The sequence below is a fragment of the Phoca vitulina genome, unplaced genomic scaffold (assembly GCF_004348235.1).
Source record: "Phoca vitulina isolate PV1807 unplaced genomic scaffold, GSC_HSeal_1.0 scaffold2, whole genome shotgun sequence".
Lineage (NCBI taxonomy): Eukaryota > Metazoa > Chordata > Mammalia > Carnivora > Phocidae > Phoca > Phoca vitulina.
Genome location: NW_022589705.1, coordinates 99,248,383 through 99,264,599, shown reverse-complemented (window position 1 = coordinate 99,264,599; position 16,217 = coordinate 99,248,383). Strand labels below are relative to the sequence as shown.

The following is a 16,217-nucleotide window of genomic DNA, read 5'->3' as shown; positions in this document are numbered from 1 at the left end:
GACCGGCCTTTAGGGCTTCACTGGCGTGGGAGCAAAAACATCCCAGGGCCCGTGTTCCCCGCTCAAACTTGGGGAAGTGAGGAACAGCGAGCGTTTGCTCTGCTCATCCCCGAAACCCTGCTCAGGAAGGGAGAGAACTGGTGACCCTCACACACTTGCTTTCTGAACCCGACAGGAGGGTTCTCAGCAAAATTCCCCAGACTCACGCTGCTTTTCGGTGACAGCACACTTCCGGGAAGGGTGTGTGCCTCCAGTCCACACCCCTCCAGGAGCATGGGGGAGGGGCGTGTGGGATCCGCGCTCTCCGCGGGAGTCCGCGCCCAGCCTGCCTCTGCAGGTGAGGCAGGTGAGGGCAGGTGCTCGCTCCTCCCTCCCTCCGGGGCCATGTGCTCACACAGACCTGGGAGCAGGGTGCTGGGAGAAGCCCGGGGCTCCTTGGATGGCTCCTGGTCCTTGCGTGCACTTTGAGGTGACCTGAAGCCCCTGCTGAGTGGGCGCTGGCTCTTCCCAGCGTGGAGGTGGACAGGGAGGGCGCCTGGCTGCGAATGGGCAGACGCTGGGGCTCAGCCTGGCCTTGGGCTTCTTCCAGAGTGTTTGTCCCCGCCCACCCCCAGGTAGCTCCACAGGGCGTTAAGGGGAAGAAGAGGCTGCAGTCGGCTTGGTTTGAGCTGGGGCTGGGGCTGCTGCAGCCTGAGGGCTTCCCGGGTCTCAGCAGTGGATTCTCAGGGGGCTCCGGGAGATGTACTTGGGCACTTCTGGCCCTACTGAGGGCTGACCCCTCACCCTGCCCCTCGGTCTCCCGACTCACCGGGATGGGTTTTTGTAGGTTTGATCTTCTCCTGCAACACATTTATATTCTCTAATGGATTCCAATGTGGGTGATGGTGGGGCATCGAGGGGGACATGGACACCGCGTCCTTAGGTCTGAAGGCCCTACCTGCTCCTCAGGAGTGTGGCCGGCGGGGCTGGGTCTCCCCAGACCTCTGACTCCATATGTCCAGGGTGGGACCTGAGGCCCGTGGTTTGCTTTCCATTCAACGTGCTACCGAGTCGAGAGATAACTGGCTTTGTCTACTTTCCTACTTTAGAGAGAATAACAAAGCTGAATGCTTAGTGCAGATATCACGCCCCAGCCCTGGGTGCTGCTCTCGAGGACTCCCGTGGGACAGGCCTCTCCCCGGCCCCAGAACCCCATCACCCCCTTCACTCCGGCTCCGGTGCGTGTGCCCCACTCCTGGATCCCGAGCCCCACCTTTGCTGCCAGTGTTGCCCCCCACATTCTGCCACCAGATCGGCTCCTCTTACTGCCTTTCGCCTGCCTGCTCGCCCTCCCACCACCACCCCAAATACCCGTGTGCATCTGCATCTTACTCGCCCCCCAGCCTCCAGCAGGCATAACTGCATGGAAGGTTCTGGAAGGGTCCAGCGTGGTGTTTGCTGGGGTCCTGGGGCCAGGTGGGGATGAGGCAGAATTCCCACTCCATTCAGACAGGCAGTGAGTTTGGGATTTATCCCCTTGGTCTGCTTGGGGAAATGCTGTGCTGGTCCTCAGCCTCCCTGGGCTCATCCGGGCCGGGGGGGGGTGGCACAGGGAGGGTGTGCAGGCCTGCAGGTGAGCGCCTGCCCGCCCAAGGGTACGGCCCCCGGCACGTGGCGCTGCTCTGCGTACCCAGCTGCACCTGCCATGAAGCCCTCCGGCTCAGCCGGTCCGCCCTGCTCCGGCAAAGGACTCCCGTTGGTTCTTGCCGCACAGCTCAGTCATGGAGTAAAACATGCACACAAGAGCCTTAGCTCGTAGTTTTATTTTCAAACCGAGAAGCACGGGTGCCCGGGTCTGGTTTGGCCCCTCTGACGTGCGGCCAGATGCTAGCCGGCGCCGAGCCCAGCCCCTCCCTCCTGCTGCCTCCCCGTCCCTTCTCCATCCTTCTGTCCGTTTCAACGGCTCTTGGCATCTGCCAGCTCTTCTCTCCTCGGAGGCCCCCAGCTCCTGAGGGGGTCAGGGTCTCCTGTTTGTTTTGGGGGCTCTGTGCCGTCTATCCGTTCCTTCCTGCCCCTGGAGTGGAGCACGCTGTCCTCGGGCCTACTGTGTGCAGGGCTCTGAGATGTACCTGAGGGCCCCTCACGGCTGCCCGGCTGCGGGCCGGCCCCCCAGAGACAGGCGTGGTCACGTCACCAGGCTCTGGGCAGCTTGACGAGTCTGGGGGCCACAGGTCCTTGCCCTGGGGTCCGGGCTTCCGTGTCCAAGCTGTTTGACTGGGGAGAAAGCCAGATCGGACCAACGAGCCACCCCCAACCTCATCGCTTCTGGGGGCAACCCCCTCTCGGGCGTCCTGGCCTTGTGTCTCTGCCGGTGGGGTGGCTGGACCCCCAGAGAGTGTGTCTATTTCAAATTAGAAAGACCAGAAGGGGGGGCGAGAGGGAGGGATGCTCGGAGAGGGGCTTTGACCATTTGTCTGCCTCTGTGAGTCTCTGTGTTTTAAATTCAGGGGCTCACTTGAAATGTGTGTGCGTCTCGGGCACCTCGGGTAGGCCGAGCATCTCCGACGCTTCAGCACGGGGATAAAATGCCTGGGTCGGCGCATGATGAATGGGGACTCGCCATGGCTGGGAACTCTTTCCTGTGACACAGTTTAATCCCCGTATCTATATTCAGAAGCTGGCAGTCAATATTATGCCGAAATATGGATTTACATAATAGACTCCCATTGCTCCTTCTGGTTGCGTCTCCGAGGGAAAGGGGCATGCATTTAAAAGCGCTCAGACATTTGTATCTGCTCAATGGGCTGTAACAGCCTCTTCAGAGAGGCCGGGCCACATCGGTCCATAAAACACTTAAACAAAGACCGGAAATTATGCTCACCGGAGGAGCCCAAACGGTGGCCACGGGAGAGCCCGGCGGGCCCCGGGCAAGCGCGGGGTGTCGACCCTCGTGTGCCCCCCGCGCCTCCTCCCTCCTGCTGCAGAACCTCTGGCACACCCCCCCCCCCCCACACCCCCCCTTCGGCAGGTCCGGCGAAGGTCCAGACTCGGGCCATTTCCCAGCATTCCTGTTTTTGCCGGACAGCCCGGCTTCTCCCTCAGTCCCGGGGAAGCGACATGCTCAGGTCTTTACTGGGCTGGGAACCGGCGTCTCTGGCTTGTGCTGACCCGACGACCGTTTCCGGCCGCCCCAGTTCAGCAGTGGCTGTTGGTCACCCCTGCTGACCCAGCACCACCCCCCAACCCCGAGCACGTGGGTGTCATCAGGGTCAAGTCCCGAGTGGTCCTGGGCACTGTTTCTGGAGCTTCGGTGAGGAGGAGGGCACCAGGTTGCCGGAAGGCCCCGGGTCCCTTTTGGAGGGGAGCTTGTGAGAACGTCTATGACATCAGTTTGTACGGAGCTACCTTGGGCCGTAGCGCCCAGCACAGGGCGCGGTGTGCCCACCAGCCTGGGCCAGCGTCCTCTGGGCTGCCACCTGCTCATTCCAAGATGCTTCCCTGGGGGATCCGGCCTCCCTTGCAAACTTCTCCCAGCTCTTCTTCCTGGGAAAGCCAGTGCATTCTTGAGCTGCCTGAAAACCGGGGGGGCGTTTCTGTGGGCCCCCGGCACAGCCCCTCCATCCGGTCTACATGGGAGATGGTGTCGGGGTGTGCAGACCCGTCCACGCGCGTGCATCTGTGTACCTGCGTGCAAGCGTGGGGCTGATGTCTGCATGAGACTTACCCTCAGGCGGGGCTTTTTGCTGTACCGTCCCGGCCCACTCGGGTTTTGCACAGAGTGCCGCACGCTGCTCGGTTCTCCGCGGTGTCTGGGACCGTGGCTGGAGGCCACGGGCTGCAGGGCCCGGAGCCGTCTGCAGCTGGTTGTTGTGGGAGAAAGCAACGGAGAAGTTCAAAGGTGGAGAGCAGGCAATCTGCACGCACTTGCCTGCACGTTTAGGAGCCCCCGGAAGAAACAAAGAGGAGAGGGAGCTGTTTGGATAATCCTGGGCCCTAGCGCTCACATTGAGAAAAATTAGGGCCTCTTGAAAAATTACAGAATTATGCCGCAGTGTCAGGTTCCAAGATAATGATGTGTCTGTGTGCGAAAATATTAAATTGCAATAACACGCCTGTGAGTACCTCTCTGAATAGGGTATTCAGTTCCCAGCTTGGGCTGAGCATACTGCTAGTGACTGGCAGAATACAAATGGAGCCGTAAAACGTGGGGGGCTGCAGCCGCACTCCGTCTTTGCGATCGGGTTCTCCATCTCGGCCCGTCCAGCCATTCTTTGCTTTAATGAAACAGCCCGACAATGTGGTTAATTATTTATTTATCACGTTAGCAGGAGGAAAAGCTGTCGGAGACAGATCGATTTTTCCCTGGAAGTGATTTGACGTTACTTTAGAAATAAGACCACTGAGCTGTGCTGGGTGCTGTCCTCAGAGCTCCCAAAGTTCACTTGGCGACCCTGCCGACAGCCCGTGCTTTCTCGCACACACGGGTCGGCGGCCGGCGCGGACCGTGCGCCTGGGCAAGGCCGGCGCTCTTTCCCACCAGGAGGACTTATCGCGGATTTCTGTTCGGAGGAGTGCGTTCGACGTCTTCTTCCGGGCCAATGAAATCTGAGCAGCAACAAGTCAACCGGGGACGAGGGGAGACTGCGTATCTCCACCGAGCCTGGAGACGTGGCGTCTCTGATTATGAGCCGGTGAGGTGGGGGCCTCCCGTCCCGCCTCGGGGAGCTCTCAGCCGTGGTCAGGGAGCTGGGCCGTGTGCGTGTGTGAGCGTGTGACGGACAACGGTGCGGTTTGGTGGCTGCACATTCGCTGCCAAACAAAAGGACTACACAGGCCGCTGGAAAGCCAGTCCTCAGAAGCCCCGGGGGCAGAGCGCTGGCCCAAGGGGGGCTCGCGTTTCCCGGCTGGGAGTCAGAACTGCAGAGCAGAGGGGCCCCCGCGTCTTAACTTTCTCTCCATCAAAGGTGTTAATCTTACCTTCCAAAGGTTAGATAAAGCCGCTCAAAGCTGTTTGTTATTGAATCTCATCTGCTAATTATGGCAGCGGACTTGGTCCAAGGCCTGTCCCGGCCACCCCGCCCGGCCCCCACGGCTGGCAGCCCGCACAGGGGTCCTTCTCTGCTGTAACCCAAGTGTTCCCTCGCCGGGGTTTTAGGTTGCCTCCTGATGCTGACAGACTACCCTCATTTGAGGGGGAGAAGCCCAGCACTGCGGCAGGGTCCCGTCCGCCCCTGGAGGCCCCTCCTTGACCCACAGACTCTGCCTGGCACCGTGCGGGAGAGGGCTGGGCCCGGGGCCGGGAGGAATGCAACCGTGCCTTTTCTGACAAAGAACCCCCGACTCTTTATTCACCGGGCCCTAGAATAATCCTTGGCCTCCTGTGCAGGGCCTGTGGCTGTCGGGGGGGGGGGGGGGGTAGGGGGCAGGAAGGTGGGCCACAGGCAGCTCCGGGAGGCCGGCAGTGGGCTCTGCGGGACATCGGGACCTCTGGGCCAGAACCGAACCTCCTGGGAAACCATGCTCGTGACGCTGGTCCCCATCACTGGGTGGTGGTCACCAGCAAAGGGGCACAGTCCGGCCACAGGGCGCCCGGGAGGGGCACCTGGGGGCCACGATGACTTCTCCCCTCCAAGCCCCTGACACTCACTGAATCTGTAAAATCAAAACCAAACCGAGCCCTCCCCTCCCTGCCAGGCCCAGAGGCAGAGGCCCTCCATCCAGAGATGGATGGTGAATGCCCCTGCGAGCATCACCCTTGGGCCCCTCGGGTGGGATGCCTGTCCGGCTAGTTCCTGAAGCTCCTCAGATCAGAGGGCCACCAGCCCCAGGCCTCAGGGTCGGCGCTTGGTCTTCACTTCCTGAATTCCAAATGGGAGAAGCGGCTTCATTATCTTGGCTCACCTTGGACACAGCAGAGGAACTCGATGGGCCACCTGCTGCCCCCAGGGTGGGAGGCTGTGCCCCTAGCAAAGGGAAGGCAGTCAGGGTGGTCTCAGGGAGTGCCCCAGGGGAGACCTTCTGCCCCTTGGATCTTCAGGACCAAGCAGGCCCCCTGTAGGTCCAGCAAGAGCACCTCCAGGCCAGCCGCTGATAAGCGGGAACCCCGATGGTGATGGGACCCCAACCAGCTGGGCTCCAAGGACTGTCACCCCCAAGGAAGCCCTGGCTGAGGGTGAGTTTAGCTTTAGAGCAGTAAAGGTGGGGACGGGGACCCCGAGGCAGCATCCTTCATTCTGACCAGGGCTGGACTGGGGGACACACACCGGTCACAGTCATGGTGCCCTTGTCCCTGCAGGTCAGCTCCTGGGCTCCCCAACCTATGCCGTCTCTGCTGGGTCAGGACAGAGCAGGGACCCCCATGTCCTCCTTCCCCGACACCTTCAGCCTGCCGTGCTGTGCTGGGGGCGTTTCCCTAGATCTGGCGAGGCAGACGTGGGTGTGCAGTTCTGCTTCTGTCCCTTCCCGGCCCAAGAAGGGCCAGCCTGGGTGGAAGGATGAAACTCCATTCGTGTGTCCAATAGGGGCGAGCCGCATACCTCCTTCCTCCTCTCCAGGGCAGGATGGTCCCGGTGACCCCTTGCCCGACAGCTCTGACCGGCTCAGATGGGACGTGGGGCAAGAGACCAAAGGCACGTGAATGTGGTATTATTATTGCTATGATATCTGCAGGGTCCAGGCTGTCTCTGTCAGCAGCTATTTTGGGTTTCTGGAACTTTCTTGCATCTGGCTGAAGGCAGGTTCGTGTGTGAGTGTATGGGGTGCAGGGGTCTCGCCGGGGGCCTCTGGATGTGGCCTGCAGATTGACAAGCGCCTCTGAAATGATGTGATGGGGGAAGTGAATGAAGCAGAGACATACGGGTCAGGTGGCCTTGCAGGCCTGCGCCGTCCTGACTGAGGAACTGTGCCCGCCGTCGTGGGGACGGCCGGTGATTGTCTGGGGGGCCTTGGGCCGCTGTGCCACCAGTGTCTTCCCAGTGTCTTCCCTGGATTTGGAGACTCTGTCCCCCAAGCCTCCAGGAGGAGAAGAGCCGGGGCCGGTGGTGAGCTGCCCTGCCGGACCCAGGACCCAGGACCCAGGACCCAGGACCCAGGACCCAGCACCAGCCGGGGAGGGGTTACAGTGTGTGGTGAACCCTGTCTTCTGGGGTCTTTTGCTGAACTTTGTGCCAGAGGATTTGGGGCTACTGAGCAGCAGGTCCCAAACCTAGAAGAGGGGAAACTGTTTCTCCTCTCTCTGCTGTTGTCCGGCTGACATTCTGACTTCTGAGAGTGTGTCTGCACATCCAGAGGGTCAAGTTTAGGACTTGCTCAGGGGACGGCGGGACAGTGGGGCTTTCCTGTAATCAGTTTGTATATGCACTGCCATGCACATGCACGCACACGTGGACGCAGGAACACCCCCCCACACGCACACAAGTGCACACATGTATGTGCATGTGGGCATGCTCACGCGTGTACACACGTATGCATATGCAGGCATGCTCATGCGTGCACACACACATGTGCATATGGACATGCTCACGTGCACACACATGCATATATAGGCACGCTCACGCATGCACACATGTATGCGCATGTGGGCATGCTCATGCATGCGCACACGTATGCGTATGCACGCATGCTCACATGCACACAAACCGACCCACGTACAGGCACACACTGGGACAACTTACTCGGTGCAGTGTGTATACGTGTAACACATACACACATGCACACACGCATGTGCACACATGTGCAGACTGCTCCGTGCACACACACAACTACATGAGCCAGACTCTGGGCTTAGTCTTGGACAATTCAGGAGATCCATAGGTAGACATCAGAACAGAGCACATTTTTGGTGGGTGAAGGGATCCTCCTCCAGGGAGCTGTCACTGGGTTCTGTGGCCCCAAAACAAGAGGAGAGGGAGGCTGGGATAGCTGAGTCCAAGCACTAGCCCATGGGCCTCTGCAGAAGAAAGGGTCTTGGTACCTGCTGGGCCAGGGGACGGGCCTTTCCCTCCTCCCTCGTTGGGGATGGCGGTCCTCGAGGACCCTGGGGTGTCGGGGGCCCGTCCCTCTAGGGTGGGGCAGGACGAGCTGGATCTGGTGTCATGCAGATGCAGGAGAAGGGGCACAGGGTCCCCTCTGGCCCTTTCAAAGAGACATTCGATCTGAACCCTGGGGCCCAGTAAGGAGATTCCCTCGAACCAGTGCTGACGAGTCAAAGCTCTCAGCACTGGAGAAAGCGTGGGGACTCTGGCATGAGGCCCTTTGTGGGATTATCTGCCCCCCCTGGGAGGCGTGGAATGCTGGGGGTGAGAGGCCACAGAGATAGAGAGCTCACGCAGGCCACCGATAAAGAAGGATGCTTTCTGCGGCCGCTCCGTCGCCGAAATTTGAGGTGCGGGCCCAGAGTGGAGGCTGCTGGCCCGGGACATTTGAGCCAGGGAGGCACCGTCCGCTCTGCCCTCGCCCTGGAGAATTTGAGTCCAGGCTGCGTCTGCCGGTGCGGATACCCAGGGCTCCCGCCCGCTTCGAGAGCACAACGTCTGGAGAGACTGAGCAGACCGGGCTGTTCGGGGGGGGGTGTCCTGGTGGGGTGCAGCGGCTGCGGGGAGTCAGGCGGGAAGGCTGACGGCCCCGGGGTGCCTGTCTGAGAGCTGCAGGTGGGACGCGCGGGTGCGCCCACACACATCTGGCTGTAGCTGCTGGCTGGGCTTTGGAGTGCTTGGTTTGTTTCCACGGAGCATCCAGGCCCCTTTTGCTGCCCCCTCAGTCCCAGTTCATTCCTGTCTCTGCCAGTGGACCTGGGCACGTCTAAGTGTTCTAGGGGCTGGTGCCCAGGACCCACCCTGACCCTCTCGAGGTCCCGGTGGAACATGCACGTGTGGGTGGCATCGCGGCCTTGAAGACATGTGGACGGGGCCTCCTGCAGTCTCGGCGGGGTGCTGCGGGGGGCCTGAGGGTCTTCAAGAGCCACGGTGATGGGTGGTCTGCCTCACGGGGTCGGAATCATCCTGTAGCCCAAGGACGAAGCTTCATCTTGCTGAGTCTGGGAGGACTACAGTTGTGTCCGGCTCAGCTCACTGACCGTGACTGCAAACTGCTCTGGGATGGGGGAGGAAAGAGGTGCTGCCCCAGGGCGAGAGCCGGACTCCCCCCAGGGCAGCGGGGGTGTCTTGACGCTCCGTCCAGGCAGGGGTGGTGTCTGTGTGGGCAGTCTGGCTGGTGGCGATCAGCGGGACGGGCTTCGTGCTCAGACCCCTGTGGGACCCCGCACCCACCGCGGGTAAGCCGTGTGACCGGCTGCTCTCAGCGGCTCTAAGCTCGGTGTCCCCATCTGACAAAAAGGTGATCCATACCTCGTAGGCTCGCGATTGAATCTAGAATGGACTTGCCCGTCCCTCGGGGAAATCAGCTCCCATGCCACCTGGCTTCCTGGAACTGTGGAGGGGAGCCATGGCTGGTCTTCTCTGGGTGCCTGGAGTGACCTTCCTGGTTCACAGGGTGGGCAGGGGGCCCCTGGTCAGGATCTGCCCCCAGGCCTTCAGGGGCTCCAGGTGGGCCTTCTCGAGGCCCAGAAGCGTGTCCAGTCCTGAGAGCTGATGCTCCGCACACATGGGTCGACTGATGGGGCAGCTTCTCTGGAGGACGTCTTTATAAACTGTACGGTGTTTGCCTGGCAAGGTCCACGTGCAGGGTCTCCCCGCCAGGCCACGCGGCCTGGACTCTGGGGTCACGGGTTCTGACCGCCTTGCTCAGTGTGCACTGCACTTTCTGTCCGGGGTGAAGGGCTCTGGCTCTCCGAGGTCAGACCGAGGCCCGCTCTGATGAGACACCTCCCCACGCCCCCTGCCCTGCACACCCTCAGCGCAGAGATGCCTCCAGCTGGAGCCTGGCCTGGGCTTCCTCCCGCCGGCCCCCTGCCTGACCTCCCCACCCAGGGTGCCCTTCCGTCTGGACGCCGGTCCTGTCTGGGAGCAGGAGGGCCAAGACGGAGCCCTGGGGGCTTATCTCGCCAAGCCACGGCAGTGCCACCCAGGGCCTGGGCAGAGCAGACCCTCCTCTTTGGGGCCCCCCGACTGTGACCTCGCTCCTTCCGCTGTGGAGGCTTCCTTTCCGAGCTGAGAAGGATTCCTGGCTTCATCGGCCCGTGCTTGCCCTATTTATTTATTTGTTTTTATGGAGTATGCTGTTAATTAGGCAAAAGATCTGCAGAAATGAGTCCATGCCTGGAGTTTTCTGTGAAAAATGAGAACTTACACCCCACCCCATGAAATTTCCAGCAGTGAAGCAATTAAGTGATGGAATTTGGCAATTGACACATAGTATCATTCACCTCCAATGAAAGTTTAAAAAAAAAGGAAGGAGAGACACTGAAGTCCGAGTGACTGTCGCTCTCAGCCCAGGGCCTGGTGTCTGTAGTGGCCGAGCCACGGCCACGGCCACGGCCACTGGAGACTGTCCGCCTGAGCCTCCCCTGGAAGCGCCGGTTCCTTTGGAGGTGAAGGGTGAGGCGAGGCTTGCTTCTGAAAGGGGACCTCACACGCCCCACCTGCAAGAGCTGGGCAGCGGGGGCCGGCGGCTGGCCGGAGGGGAAGGGGGCTTCCCACCTGCATGTCCAGTCTAGAGCAGAAGGAGCCCCTTGGGTTGTAGCTCCTGGCGGCACCCACCTCGCCCGGGAGCCGGGAGGGGCCCAGGGCCGCGCCGACCCAGCCAGCCCGCCACCCCCGGCCTGGGGCCCCGCCAGGGAACCACTGTCCACATCGGGGTCAGGTCAAGGGCCCTTCCTTGTGCTTGGCAGGCAACCCAACCCCAAATGAGGAAATTCACATTTCTTGGGTTTGTGGGAGGGAGTTTTTAGCTCATCAGAGATTTAAACCAACTTTGATTTTTTTTTTTTTTTCCAAATGAATTCTTCACCAAGAATGCCCACTGTGTGCTGCTCCCTCGGACGTTGCAAATCCCCCATTTCCAAACTATCAGCCCAGAAGGGCCCTCCCAGCAATCCTCAAAGTTGCAGGACTCCCTGTTCTCCAAAGGCTTTTCTGGAGTGTGCGTGCCACTGCGGATGGTTTTTGTCTTTCCTTTAAAAAAAACCCACCACAACAACAACCTTGAGATGCCTTTGGACGAGTCTCTGGTTGTTGACAAATCAATTTTCCAGGGAGGGAGAGCGTTTCTGTTGGTGGCACTGGGGTCCGGCCTCCTGCTTGTGGTTGAGCAAAGATTGGACTGAATTTCTCGGCGAGCTGTGTTTCCTCCTCCCCCGTGGCTCCCCTGCTCTTTGGCCTTCATGCTACATTCTTCCTCTCCTCATTTCGCTTTGTAATGTTGTTTCTCTCACCTTCTAAAGCCGGCCAGCAGTGCGGCGGGGATTTATGAGCCCTGAACTTCCAACAGGATCGTCCCTTGCCTATAATTTCGGTGGCACCCTGGCCGTGTGACCTTGGCCGCGGCTCTCCGCACGAGGCGCGCACCCGGCTTCCGTGAGGCGAGAGGTCTCCTGGTGGAAGAAAGGGAGGCCGGGCGCTGGGTGCTGGCTGCATTAAATCAGGGAGCTAGGGGCCTGGGTCACTGAGAACAATCCAGAAACCAATCACAACCCCACCCCCGACCCCAACGGCCTTTTCCCCATGTGTGTTCTGATGTGCTTGAGGCAGCTTCAAGCCGGCCCCTGGCTGGGGTGGGAGCCAGGGCACGTCCAGAACACCCCCTGCTCCTCACTCACACCCCTCACGCCCCATCCTTCCTGCGGTGCCTTCTGCTCTGGGGGTGGGGGTGGGGGTGGGGGTGGACATGGGGCAGCTTCGCCTGCAGGAAATGGAGGCTCTTCCCACGTCGCTGGGCAGCTTGCGGGGCTGTGGTCACTCACCACGAGGGGCTCATTTGGAGGCCGTGGCTGGCCCCTCCCGAGACCCCCCTCCAGTTGTCTCTGCTTTTCCCCGTCGGTGTGGGATCGATTTTCAGTGCAGAACCCACTCCTGCTCTGGAGGGACTAGGGGCCCCCTCCCCACGTGCGCTCGGAAGATGCAGGTGTTTCTAGGGCTGGCTGGCGCCCGGCCACTTGTCACCGCATCCGTCCTCCCCTGGGGGATGCCGTGGCCTGAGGGAATTCCGTAGGCGTGGCCCCCCCATGGGTGACTCAGGGGGTACCAGCACTAGCATGGCCCCTGGCTGGAGAAGATGTGGGGTGGCCCCCCGGCTCTGCACACCTCACCTGCCCGCACGGCAGGACCAGCTGAGAGCTCATCGGGCATTGCCTTCTGAACGACGTGGGGCCCTGGGCCTCCCCCACCCGGCCCTGGGTCCCTGTGCCCGAAGGCGCCTCTGCCCAGGCCTGTGTTCCCCACGCAGCCGGCCGGAGAGGAGCCCGTTCACCTACTTGGAGCTCAAGGGGGTCTGTGAGCTCATCTCGGGCGTCAGTAGGGACCGAGGGCTCTGAGCCCAGCAGCCTGCCCGTATTCCTGTACAGGAACAATAAAACGTCCCCAGGCCATAAAACGCACGTTGTTCAATCGGCCTTTTTATAGGACAGAGTTTACTTCTCGGAACAGCAGTGGCCCTGCCTTGCCCGGGGCCAGACACGGCTTTCTTGGGGGGCGTTTGCTCCCCGAGTACCTTCTTCCTGGGGCAGCCACCACAGCAGAGAAAATTCAGGGGGGCCGTGTGTCTGGCTTGCAAGTTCCCCTTTTATTGCATCTCCTCTGGGGGCCAGCCTAAAGCCGGGATGTGGATCCCGGGCCCCAGTCTGCTCCCCACCAATGTGTCTTCTGGTTCAGTGAAAACAGGAACACAGTCCACGGGAGGACGGTCCCCTCTGGAGTCACTTCATTCATTCACATCCACTCACCCACTCATGGGTTCAGTGGCTCTAGTGAGCGGGGTGCCCCGCTCCCCCTCTCCCAGACCCCTGAGGAGCTCTGTCCTGGCCCCGGGGTTCATGATCTGTGTGGGCCAGTGAAATAGGAAGGTCCCCTGGCGAGGCCCGGATCCTGGGACGTGAGGACTGCCTCCTGCTGTGTCAGGCCGTCAGGACCCGGAGCTCGCACCAGCTGGGCCCGGGCTCAAGCCCTGGCTCCGCCACTGCTCGTCGCCCTCCGAACTCTCGTCTTCCGTTCTCAAGTAGGGATTGCAAGTGCCATTCTGTGGGGCCCCCAGGGGCTCCAGGGGAGGGTCTAGGAAGCAGCCAGAGAGGTCAGTGTCATGAAGGGGATGTCGGGGCTCCAGACTGCAGGGGGTGCCGGGAAGGGTGGGGTGACGCCAGGGGCCGTGGCCTCCGCATCCCCACAGGCTGCTGTCTGCCTCACCCGGGGGACGCTGCTGGGCACCTGCCCGGTCTTGGGGGCAGAGGACCGCGCCTGCCACTCAGCAGCTCTTCGTGGGGCTCCTCCGGGCAGTGCCCGGTTTCCTCGGGGTGGCCCACGCAACAGTGGAAACTCGCCAGCAACCAAGGGGCCATTTTTGCCCAAAGAAACTGGGCCAGCCCCGGGGCCCCTTCTGGGCACGTGTCGCCCTCTGGAGGCCAGCTGCGTGGGCATCCCTGCCAGTGGGCTTCCCACACCCATGACCCTCATCCCAGGCTGTGCCAGAGGGTGGCCTTTGGTGACCCTGGCTTTGGGGGGGCACCCTGGACACGGCCTGGCCACAGCCTGCTCCCCCTGCCACCTATGGAAACCTCCCATTGGAACCCCAGTGCCTTCCCACCTTTGACCTCTGGCCGAGGCACCCCGATTTCAGATGAAAGGATCTCTTTCTGTAGCTTCCTGCCCCGGAGAGCAAGCAAGGCATCTGACTCGGGTCTCCTGGAGTAGTGGCCACGTTCTTGCTGGATCTGGGGGCCGCAAGACAGCAGAATCTTCAGGACTAGACTCCGAGGGTCACAGGGTTGGGGGTGCTTGTCTCTCTGCTCCCGGGCCCTGCACGTGGTCTGTGGTGAGCCTCAAGGACCCAAAGGGCAGCTTCCTTGGCTCCTGAGATGTCCAGAAGTGGGGCTCCCCGGGCAGGCCAAACATCCGCGCTGGTGCCAGGCAGCCCCTGTTTGTCCGCAGGTGCCCAGGAGCAGAGGGGGTCTAGCCGTGTGCAAGAGGGTCTCGGCTCTCCCCCAAAGCCTGCACTGCAGTCGTGCACTTGGGGTCAGGATGGGGCTTCTTCTCTTCAAAAGCCCAGACGCCAAGAGGAAGAGGAAGTTTGGGGAGCAGAGAGAAATGGCTGTTGCAAAGGGGTACAAAGCCTGCTTGAGGCTTCAGAGTAGCTGAAGCCCAGGGGCACAGGACAGTCTGCTCTCTGATGCCTGCGCTGTGTGCATGGGGAAACTGAGGCCTGGGGAGGATGGTAGGAAGCAGAGACCACCCGGGGACACTGCTAGAGCTGACCCATGCATGGAGGGACACAACCAAGAGGGCAGCTCTCTCCTGCAGGAGCTGGAGACATCAGACTTCTCAGAAGCGCTCAGACCCTGGTGGGGGGGTGTTGGTGAGGAAGCTGGAGTTAAGGCTAAGGCCATTCGTCCCCCTGCTTGTCCCCCTGCCAGCCCCTGGGCAATGTCCCAGCCATCCTGACGTTCCATCTGGCAGCATGGAGCGGGCTGCCGCTGCTGGGGAGTGGGGGACACAGCCCCCACAGAGGCGGGCCCAGGAAGGCCCCGGGACCATGCCTGCAGTGGACCCTCCCCGGGCAGGCACTGACCCTGGAGTCCTGCTCAGCTCCTGCCCGGCTCCTGCCCTGTCATCCCACAGCCCCAGAAGGGGGGACAACACTGTAGACGCACAGGGTGGGAGCTTGGGGCTGGGCCACCTGCTCTCAGTGGGCTCTGGTTTATGGAGAGGCCACCACGTGCCGCTGCCGAGTGAGACCCAGAGTCCAGGCTGAGAACAGGGGGAGGCCTGACCTTAGGGGGGGCCTTCCTTCTAGGATGGGGCATAGACACGTGGTGGGTATAGGACAACTCCGATGTGAGGACTGCCGGGAAAATCACAGGACATAAGGGTGGGGAGAGCTGCTTTCAGTGAGTGGGCCAGGCTGAGCCACCTGCAGATGAGTGTGGACCCCACGGGGTCCTCCCGTAATCCCCATGGCGAGGCGGGCAGTGCCCTTGCAGATAAGGCTACGCAGGCCCAGAGGACACAGCCCGCAGCCACCTGCAGGTCCCAGCTTCTGAACTGTGGCTCTGCAGCTGGGTGCACTCCCGAAGGAGTCAGGAGAGGTGGCCCTGCAGTGGGGGTGGGGGCACGAGGTCCCCGCAGACTGACCCCCACGGCAGAGGGTGCTGCGTGCTCCCCGGGGCTCCAGCCACCAGGAACCTGTCTTGCCTGTTGCTCATCTCGCGTGCTCATACCTGGAGATGGCCCCCGATCGGGCCCAGGGAGAGGGCCTTGTAATCACAAGTCCAGGGACCATCTGTGGAGTGTGGCAAAGGGCGTGCTGGGGGGGGGGGTGCCCTTTCCCTCCCATGATAAAACGTGTCATTTACTTACAAAAGCCCGACACTCACCACCTGTGGTCAGTGATCTGGAAATGGAAAGTGCATGTGGGTCGGGGGCTTCTGTGGATGGTTCTGTATGACCCCTGTGCTGGTAGCACCGGCCGCGGGGCCCTCCTCCCTCTGGCCAGGTGCTCCACGCCGCGAGGTGGGCGTGGATGCACTGTGGGGTCTGCTGGCTGCTCCAGGACTGGGGACCTGGGCTGGGGATGCTGTCTCCTCTTGTCTCGAGGGGGCCGTGGCATCTCAAGACAAAACTTTTAAAATCAGGGAAGATGGGAAAGGTTATAGCTGCCCCCTATCCGCATCTTTGAAGCAGGTGATCAGGACAAGGCAGCGGCCCTGTGGGAAGGTCCGGCTGAGTGGGTCTCTGCAGATCGTAGGAGGAATGTTCCCACCTCTGGAAACCCCTGCCCAGCTCTGCGACTGACAAGAAGCATCAGTGAGCTGGGGCTGGGGATCTCACTAGAGACTTCCCTCAGTCCACTGCATCTCCTGATTCTCCCCAGCCAAAACCCCCTCCCAGGGCCCAGGCTAGCCCGATGTCAGAGGCAGGGCCCAGGCTAGCCCGATGTCAGAGGCAGGGCCCGGCTAGCCCGATGTCAGAGGCAGGGTCCGGCTAGCCCGATGTCAGAGGCAGGGCCAGGCTAGCCCAGTGTGAGAGGCAGGGCCAGGCTAGCCCGATGTCAGAGGCAGGGCCCAGGCTAGCCCGATGTCAGAGGCAGGGCCCGGCTAGCCCGATGTCAGAGGCAGGGCCCGGCTAGCCCGATGTCAG

At 61.5% G+C, this 16,217-nt stretch overlaps 1 protein-coding gene across 1 annotated transcript in view; it reads left to right on the top strand.

Moving 5' to 3' along the window:
- The window catches only part of PRDM16 (PR/SET domain 16), a 312,060-nt gene that overhangs the window by 7,172 nt on the left and 288,671 nt on the right, over window positions 1–16,217 (top strand). The gene's annotated exons all lie outside the window — the stretch shown is intronic.